Here is a 7,917-nt window from a genome sequence, read left to right on the forward strand (position 1 = left end):
GAGAGATTGAGTAACAGAGAAAGCAGAGATAGAAGCAGAGATAGATATATAGGACATGAAGGGGACATGAGGAGAGCATATATAAACATTCAGAAAACTGAGAGCAGGAGAGGAGAGAATCTAGCAGGAGCAGTGTCAGTCAGGAACAAAAATAGAGAAATGCTTCCAGAAATTGTGGGGGTAGGGGAGAACAACAAAAAAGAGTTAGGTGCAGAGGAGCTTGGCCCTGCTGAGGGAGATTAAAGAAAGACTGAGCGACACAGAGAAAGTAGAGACAACATCAAAAGATAAAGAGGTGGCTAAGATGGGTTGGGGTTGGGATGAGGGAGGGCTGAGAGATACACAAAGACAGCTAGAAAGAGCAAGAGGGAGAAACAGATTAACAGAGAAAGAGAAAAGTGGATATCCAGTGTCAGAGGATAAAGAGAGAAGATATGGGATAGGACAATGGGAAAGATATGGAGGAATGTGGAAAGACTAAGGCCCTGGCACCACCAGGAGAGCTACCAAGTAGAATCTAATAGCACCTCTAGTCCTGTTAGATATAGGGTCTTAGGTTGTGGGAGGCAAGTGAACAGGAGGAACTCATGGCCCTTTCTTCATACAGCAACCTCCTTCACTTCCTACAGAGCAACACCCCTCCCTTCCAGATCTCATAAAGCAAGCACCCTCCCTCTAATTCACAAAGCAACCTCTTCCCCTTGTTCCATCCCAGAGCATCCTCCCTCTAACTCTCATAGGCTGTCATAGGAACATAGGTTAGTATGTGGGGCAGGGTGTGTGAGCCCTGAAATTGAGAAAGGCCAAGGGATATTTAAAAGACTAAATGAAACTCATCATGTTATGCCTTCAGTTCAGTGCCTGGCATAAAGTAAGTTTTCAATAAATGCTAACTTTTTTAAAAAAAAATTCAATTCCAGATTCCCAACTTCCTGTTGGACATTCTTGAAAAGTCACTTCCCCTCTCTGGATCTCAGCTCTCATCAGCTGTCAAATGTAAGGTATTTATGCCTATCTCGTATGGTAGGTAATGAATTGGAGCCAATGCCTACCTTGTATCTGGAGATGAGTTTCCCTTCTTCTGCCTGCTTGCTAAAGCTAAAGCACTTGGGGGCTGAGCCTGCAAACCACAGATAAAGTCCCCAGAGTTTATCTCCATTGGGGTTTGACCACTCCCAAGATGATACCAGGGTGTGGAAGAGAAGAGGAGCTCCTTCCTAAAATCATGTCTGAGCATCTGGCTCTGGCCGACCCTGGCTATTGGTGGTGGGGAGGAGTGGATAGCCCAGGGAGAGCCAGGCAAGGCAGATGGCCAGATTCCAGGCTCCTGTAAACTCCTTTCTGCAACAATCATGTCGTCAGTAATGACAATATTGAAGTATGTAATGGTAAGGAAAGCCTTCAAGATTGGAAGCAAAGTCCAGTCTTGCTTTAGGATGATGGTGGATTAAGGCCTGTTCCTACTCCCTCATAAAAATGGAATAAGTACAATACACTCATCATTGCTAAGGAGTTTTTGGCCATGATATTCTCAGGGATCTCAAAAAATATAGACTACTTCTTGGAATTTGTGGAACTATTAAGTTCTTTCAAGCTTCAGTTTCAGTTTCTCTGCTCTGATCATCCTTTCTGGGAATTTCCCTTGCCTCAGTCTGCCTGTCCATCTTTATGACCCATGACCTTATAGTCTAGTTACCTTGGGCTCTGTTTACATTTCATCCCACTACCAATCATGAAATTGGAGTGCGTAGAATTGAATAAAAGAAGTATTTTAAGCAATTTAAGGTATTAAGAGCACAGCCTCTGGAGCCAAACTACTTGGGGTTGAATCCTGGCTCTACTACTCACTAGCTCTGGGAACTTAGAAAAATCATGTCTCTGTTCTATGGCTTATATCTATAAAGTGTGGATAATAACTTTGCAGGGATGTTGTAAAGATTCAGTAAGATAATCTATATAAAGTATATAGAAGAATGCCTATCCCATAGAGAATACTGAAAAAGTATTAGCTTTTTTTTTTCTTTCTACATTTTCTATGTAGGGAAATTGAAAGTACAGCCAAGGGAGGTTATGTCACAAATATACCAGACCAGGTCTGAAAAGTAGATTCTTGTCTCAACACTGATTCTTGTCCTCATCCTATTACAATTTACTATGTGAATTAGGGCTCTGTACTTTCCCTCACTGGGCCTCAGTTTTTTTCACAGACGCTAGACTAGGTTACTTATAGATTCCATCAGATTCTAATAGTCAAATACTCACAGGGTACTCACTGTGCCAAATCCTGTTGGAAATGCTTCACATGCATTAACTAATTTAACCCTCATGACAACCCTGTGAGGTAGACACTAATATCAACTTTATTTCAAAGATGAGGAAACTGGGGCCCCAAAAGATTAACCTGTACAGGTCACAGAGCTAATAAGTAGGAGAATCAGTATTTGAACCTAGGGGATCTGGTTCCAGAGCCTACTAACTTAACCAATGTGGATCTATGATTCAAATATTACTACATATTTTCTTGACTGAGAGCCTGGCTCCAGAGGTTAATCCCCTCTACTGCACTAACAGGCCCCTTTCTGGGACATTCGATTTTGAACTGTGACCAAAGAAACAGATTTCTAACTGAAGTAGAATTTCAGGCACTGGTGAACATTCATTCATTCATTCATTCATTTCACTCCACCACTTAATTTACAGACCCATTTTTGGCAATCCCTGCCATGGGTCTTCCTAAAACAATGATTTTACTCAAAAAGATAATGGTGAAGTCTTGAGCCAAATGATTAGAAGGTTTTCCTTGCACCTTAAAGTCCTCTCTTATGTTGGCAGCCAATCTATAGTCACAGAGATCAGAAGAGCCAACCACAACTCTGTCCCAGCAGAGAAACAGAAACCACTCATTGCAGCATTCCTTCCCCTTCTCTGCCCTTCTAGACCTCTTTGTAACAATCAGTTAAGTCTGGAGGGAATGTCGTCACTTCATTTCAAGAGTTGGTAGCATCAGGCTTTATTTTCCTTCCTAGCACCTTCTTGTCATCATGAAAGAATCATAAATAGTTTTAGATGCCTGGAGGCAGAGAATCAGAAATTCTTAGAAATGAAAACTTAGAAGACCACAAAATCAAAATTAGGAAAGACTGTGGAAATCATAGGCCAAGTCACTTTTTAGAGGGTGAATGACTTGCCTAGGGTCTCACAATGAACTAGAGCAAGAATGCAAACCTATTGACTTTCAACATAGGGCCATTTCAGTGACACAACATTCCTCTTTCTCCTTTCCCCTTACTTCTGCTAATTATCTCTCAGTTCCTTCAAATCTCCTCTACCCAATTCATCATTTCCATCATTTCCACATTCTCTCAGTTTTCTCTCCCTACCTCTGACCCAATGAGCCCTGCTGTCAGTTGAGCAGAGAAAAAGAGTTAAAGTGAGCAAGGAATGGAGAATTGCTGGAAGAAATATCAAGACATCTTCCTGAGAGACAGAAGAGAGGAAGAGAGAGACAGAAAGACAGTGAGATTGAGAGATACAGAGTAGAAGAGACAGAAAGGAAGAAAGAGAGATTTAGAGAAAAATATACAGACAGAACTCAGATGAAAGAAAAATAAGAGAAAGCTAGAGTGTCAGAGAGAGATGAAGTGAAGTGAGTAATGTTGAAAACTAACAAAGAGGAGGAAACGAGGGAGGAAAAAAAAACAAAGGAAAGCTAAAATTGGGAAAGGTAGGAAAAAACATAGGAGAGAAAGAAAGAAAATGACAGAGACATTTTAAAAAACCAAGTCAGATGTAGCCAAGCCAGACAGTCAACATGTGCAGCCTTGAGGTGTATAGGCAGACCAGAAAGAGGATACCAGGTTGAAAGTGACTCTTACCTGTTGCCCTGCACTGAGGACGAACGAAGGACGAGTGGGCACTGTGGGTCAGGACTTGGCATTTATCCCTTCCTTCTTGGCTCAGCTCCACCCACCCTGCCTTCTGCTGGCCTGGCCTTGCATTGGCCCCAAAGGTATCTTAGCCTAGAGATAAAACCCAATGTAGTCCCTTCTTGCCTCCTCCCCCTCACCCAGCACTGGCTCTGCCCTCTCTATTTTCTTTCCCTTCTCTCTCTGGGGTAGTAAAATGAACTTGCTGGGCTTTGGAATCAGACCATCCATGTATAGCTAGGACACCTTGAGCAAAACAACCTCTCTGGCCCTCAGTTTCCTCAACGATAAAAGGAGGGCAATAAAACTCAGAAACAACTGTAGCACAAGTGGGAAGGACTCTCTAACAGTCAGCTTCCAAGGACGACCTCTAGGACATTGTAACGATTCAACAGCATCATGTACAGAAAACACTAAGCACAGTTCCTGATCCAAAGAAATAACAACTAATGTTGATTGAGTGCTTACTATGCATCAGGCCCTTTGTTAAGTGCTTTACATGGATTAATTTAGCCTATCCTCATAAGGACCTTAAAAGATAGGTATTATCCCCATGTTACAGATGAGGAAACTGAGGCTCAGAGAAGTGAGGTAATTAACTGATAATTACCCAGCTAGTAAGTACATAGACTAACTATGAACCCAGGCAGTCTGGTTCCACTCTTCAAGTACTACTCTTTCTTTCAGAATATACAGTTTAAAAATTTGAAGTTCTCTTTTCTATTATATTTTTCTCATTCCTTTTTAATTTTTCTTCCCCTCTTCTCACTGTCTTCTTCCCTTCTCAATCATAAGGCAACAGGACTATGTCATAACCAGGCAATTTCATCTGTGGAGATTATCATCATTAACATAGTTACACAGATGGGATCATACTCTATATATTGATCTGAAATTTCCTTTTATCCATGAAATTTAGGTTACTTCCAGGGATTCCTCCCTCAATTATGAATAACGTTGCAATAAACACCTTTAGGCATATATGATAATATATTTTATAAGGTAGAATCCCCCCAAAAATCTTGGGTCAAAGAGTATATAGATATTTAAAATCTTGATATTGTCAGTTTGCCCTATACATATGCTATATATCTCTGCCAATGGTACATAAGAATGTGCGTATCTGGTCTCTTACCAACTTGCCACCACCACTCATTTTTATTAACTTTTAAAATGTTTGTTAATACGATAGCCACTAGATGTGCTATCTCAGTGTTGCTTTGTTTGCTTTTCTTTTATTATTAACAAGATTGCTCAATCTTTTCATGTTTTTTAGTCATTTATTTCCTTTTGTGAATTGCCCAATCTAGTTCTTTGCCCACTTTGGGGATGGGTTGCCAATAAAGAGTAGTAGGCTAAAAATATGAGCTCTGAAGTCAGATTCACCCAGGTTATTTCACTCAGTAGCTGTGTGGTTCACTAAACTTCAGCTTCCTCTCTGTAAAATGGGGGAGTCATAGAATCTACCCCATAGGATTGTTGTGAGGATGAGATGTAACTATTATTATTGCTGTTGTTTGTAGTTTCCTTTTAGAGTTGGAGACCTTTGAATAATATAGATATTAATCTTTTTTCTGTGATATTTGTTGCTCCACCTGGATTCATCAAGTCACTCAACAAATATCTATCGAGTGTCTACAGTGCACCAGGCACTGTGTTAGGTGCTTGGGATAGAACTGGAGAGTGTGAGTATAGCATGATGTACTTAACCATTTTTTTTAAAGTAAAGATTGTCTCCAGTTCTGGAAGATATTCAAATAAACTTCCAATAACCTTGACCTCCAACTCTAGCTAGTTAACCATTTGTGACATTGGAAACTGAGCTTAGATATCATCAAACTTGAGAAGCCTTTCTTAATCCCCACGCTGGGTCTGGTCCCCCTTTTTGGCCTCCCAAACCTCCCTGCCAGTACTTGTTACACTGTAATATCAATATTTTGTTTTGTTTCTTTCTCCCCCATAAGACCTTAAACAACCTGAAGATAGGGATCTAGAACCATTGGCAAGAAGAGCTGTCAGAAATACTTGCTGCATTCAACTGTATTTGCTCTGATCCTCCCACTTGTTCTGCTTGTACCCAGGAAAAGAAGTGGGGGATAAAAATCTATTGAGGGTGGTGGCAGACCTCACAGGTGTCCTAGAAAAGCACATGAAGTGCCCTAGAAGTTTATGAGACTTCCCAGGTCATTGGGATAAATGCTTAGGAAGCTTCTCTGTACTATTCTTGGTCCAGGTGAGTACGTGAGAGAGGGTCACTGTGGTTGTGACTGACACCACCTCTCCATTGCAGGGACAATGTTGCCTCTTTTACTCTCCTTTTTAAAATAACTTTTTTTATTTTTCAGTTACAGTTGGTACACAATATTATATTAGTTTCAGGCGTACAACATAGTGATTAGATATTTATATAACTTATGAAATGATCACCCCTATAAATCTAGTACACATTTAACACCACGCATAGCGTTATTACAATATGTTTTACTATATTCCTTATGCTATTCTCTATATCCCCATGACTATTTTGTAGCTACCAATTTGTACTTTCTAATCCCTTCCTCTTTTTCACTCACCCCTCTAACCCTCTCTCATCTGGCAACCAGCAAAATATTTTCTGTATTTATGAGTTTGTTTTTGTTTTGTTTGTTTCTTTATTTTGTTCTTTAGATTCCACATGTAAGTGAAGTCATACACCATTTGTCATTCTCTGTCTCACTTACTCCGCTCAGCACAATACCCTCCAGGTCCATCCATGTTGTTGCAGATGGCAAGATTTCATTGTTTTTTTGCTGTGTGTTCACATTGTACATGTATGCCATATCTTCTTACATGTAATCTCTGTGTGTGTGTGTGTGTGTGTGTGTGTGTGTGTGTGTGTATATATATATATAATCTTCTTTATCTATTTATCTATTGATGGACACCCAGGTTGCCTCCATATCTTGGCTATTGTAAATAATGCTTCAATGAACATATGGATTCATATATCCCTTCAAAGTAGTATTTTAGGTTACTTTGGATAAATACCCAGAAGTGAAATTACTGGATCCTTCTTTGTCTCTGGTTACAGTCTTTGTTTTAAAGTCTATTTTGTCTGAAATAAGTATTGCTACCACAGATTTTTTTTTATTTCCATTTTCACGAAATATCTTTTTCCATCCCTTTATTCAGTTTGTATGTCTCTTTTTAATTTTTTTGGGCGAGGCAATCCTTTGTTGGCCTCACAGATCGCAAGGACCTTGTCGGCTTACAATCCTTTATTTTTTAAAAAAAATTTTTATGCCTACAGTACCTGGTCTTTCTAGGTGGTCCCCCATCCAAGTACTAACTAGGCCCTACCCTGATTAGCTTCTGAGATCAGATGGGATCATGTCTGTTCAGGGTGGCATGGCCATAGACTGTGTCTTTCGATCTGAAGTGAGTCTCTTGTAGGCAGCATATGTACGGGTCTTGTTTTCTTATCCATTCAGCTATCCTATCTGTTCATTGGCGCATTTAATCCATTTATATTTGAAGTAATTGTTGATAGATATGTAGTTATTGCCATTTTATTATTCATATTTTTTATGTCTTCTCTTCCTCCTCCACTTCCTCCTCCTCCTGTTTCTCCTCTTTCCCTTTCTTCTTTGTCTCTCCAACATTTTCTGTAATACTGGCTCGATGTTGATGAACTTCATTAGCTTTCTCTTATCTGGGAAGCACTTTATCTATCTTTCCACTTTAAATGATAGCTTTGCTAAGTAGAGAAATCTTGGTTGTAGATCCTTGCTTTTCATCATTTTGAATATTTTGTGTCAATTCCTTCTGTCCTGCAAAGTTTCTGTTGAGAAATCAGCTGATGGTCTTATGGGAGCTCCCTTGTAGGTAACTAACTGCTTTTCTTTTGCTGCTTTTAAGATTCTCTTTTCATCTTTAACCTTTAGCATTTCAGGTATGATGTATCTTGGAGTGGGTCTCTTCGGGTTCATCTTGTTTGGGACGATATGTGCTT

The 7,917-nt window shown here is 39.9% G+C and overlaps 1 protein-coding gene and 1 pseudogene across 2 annotated transcripts in view; both read right to left on the minus strand.

Moving 5' to 3' along the window:
* Positions 1-4,025, minus strand: part of ALAS2 (5'-aminolevulinate synthase 2) — a 22,845-nt gene extending 18,820 nt beyond the window's left edge. The window contains exon 1 of one of the 2 annotated variants that reach the window (XM_039851394.1): positions 3,876-4,025. The gene's annotated coding sequence lies outside the window, so the exon portion shown is untranslated. Of the gene's footprint in view, positions 1-1,052; positions 1,105-3,875 lie in introns of those variants that run through there. The other variant, XM_039851396.1, reaches the window with a different exon arrangement.
* A 3,181-nt stretch (positions 4,026-7,206) lies between these two features.
* On the minus strand, positions 7,207-7,325 carry LOC120593579 (uncharacterized; annotated as a pseudogene).
* Positions 7,326-7,917: the final 592 nt, after the last annotated feature.

The sequence above is a fragment of the Pteropus medius genome, unplaced genomic scaffold, assembly GCF_902729225.1.
Source record: "Pteropus medius unplaced genomic scaffold, Ma_sr-lr_union100, whole genome shotgun sequence".
Classification (NCBI taxonomy): Eukaryota; Metazoa; Chordata; class Mammalia; order Chiroptera; family Pteropodidae; genus Pteropus; species Pteropus medius.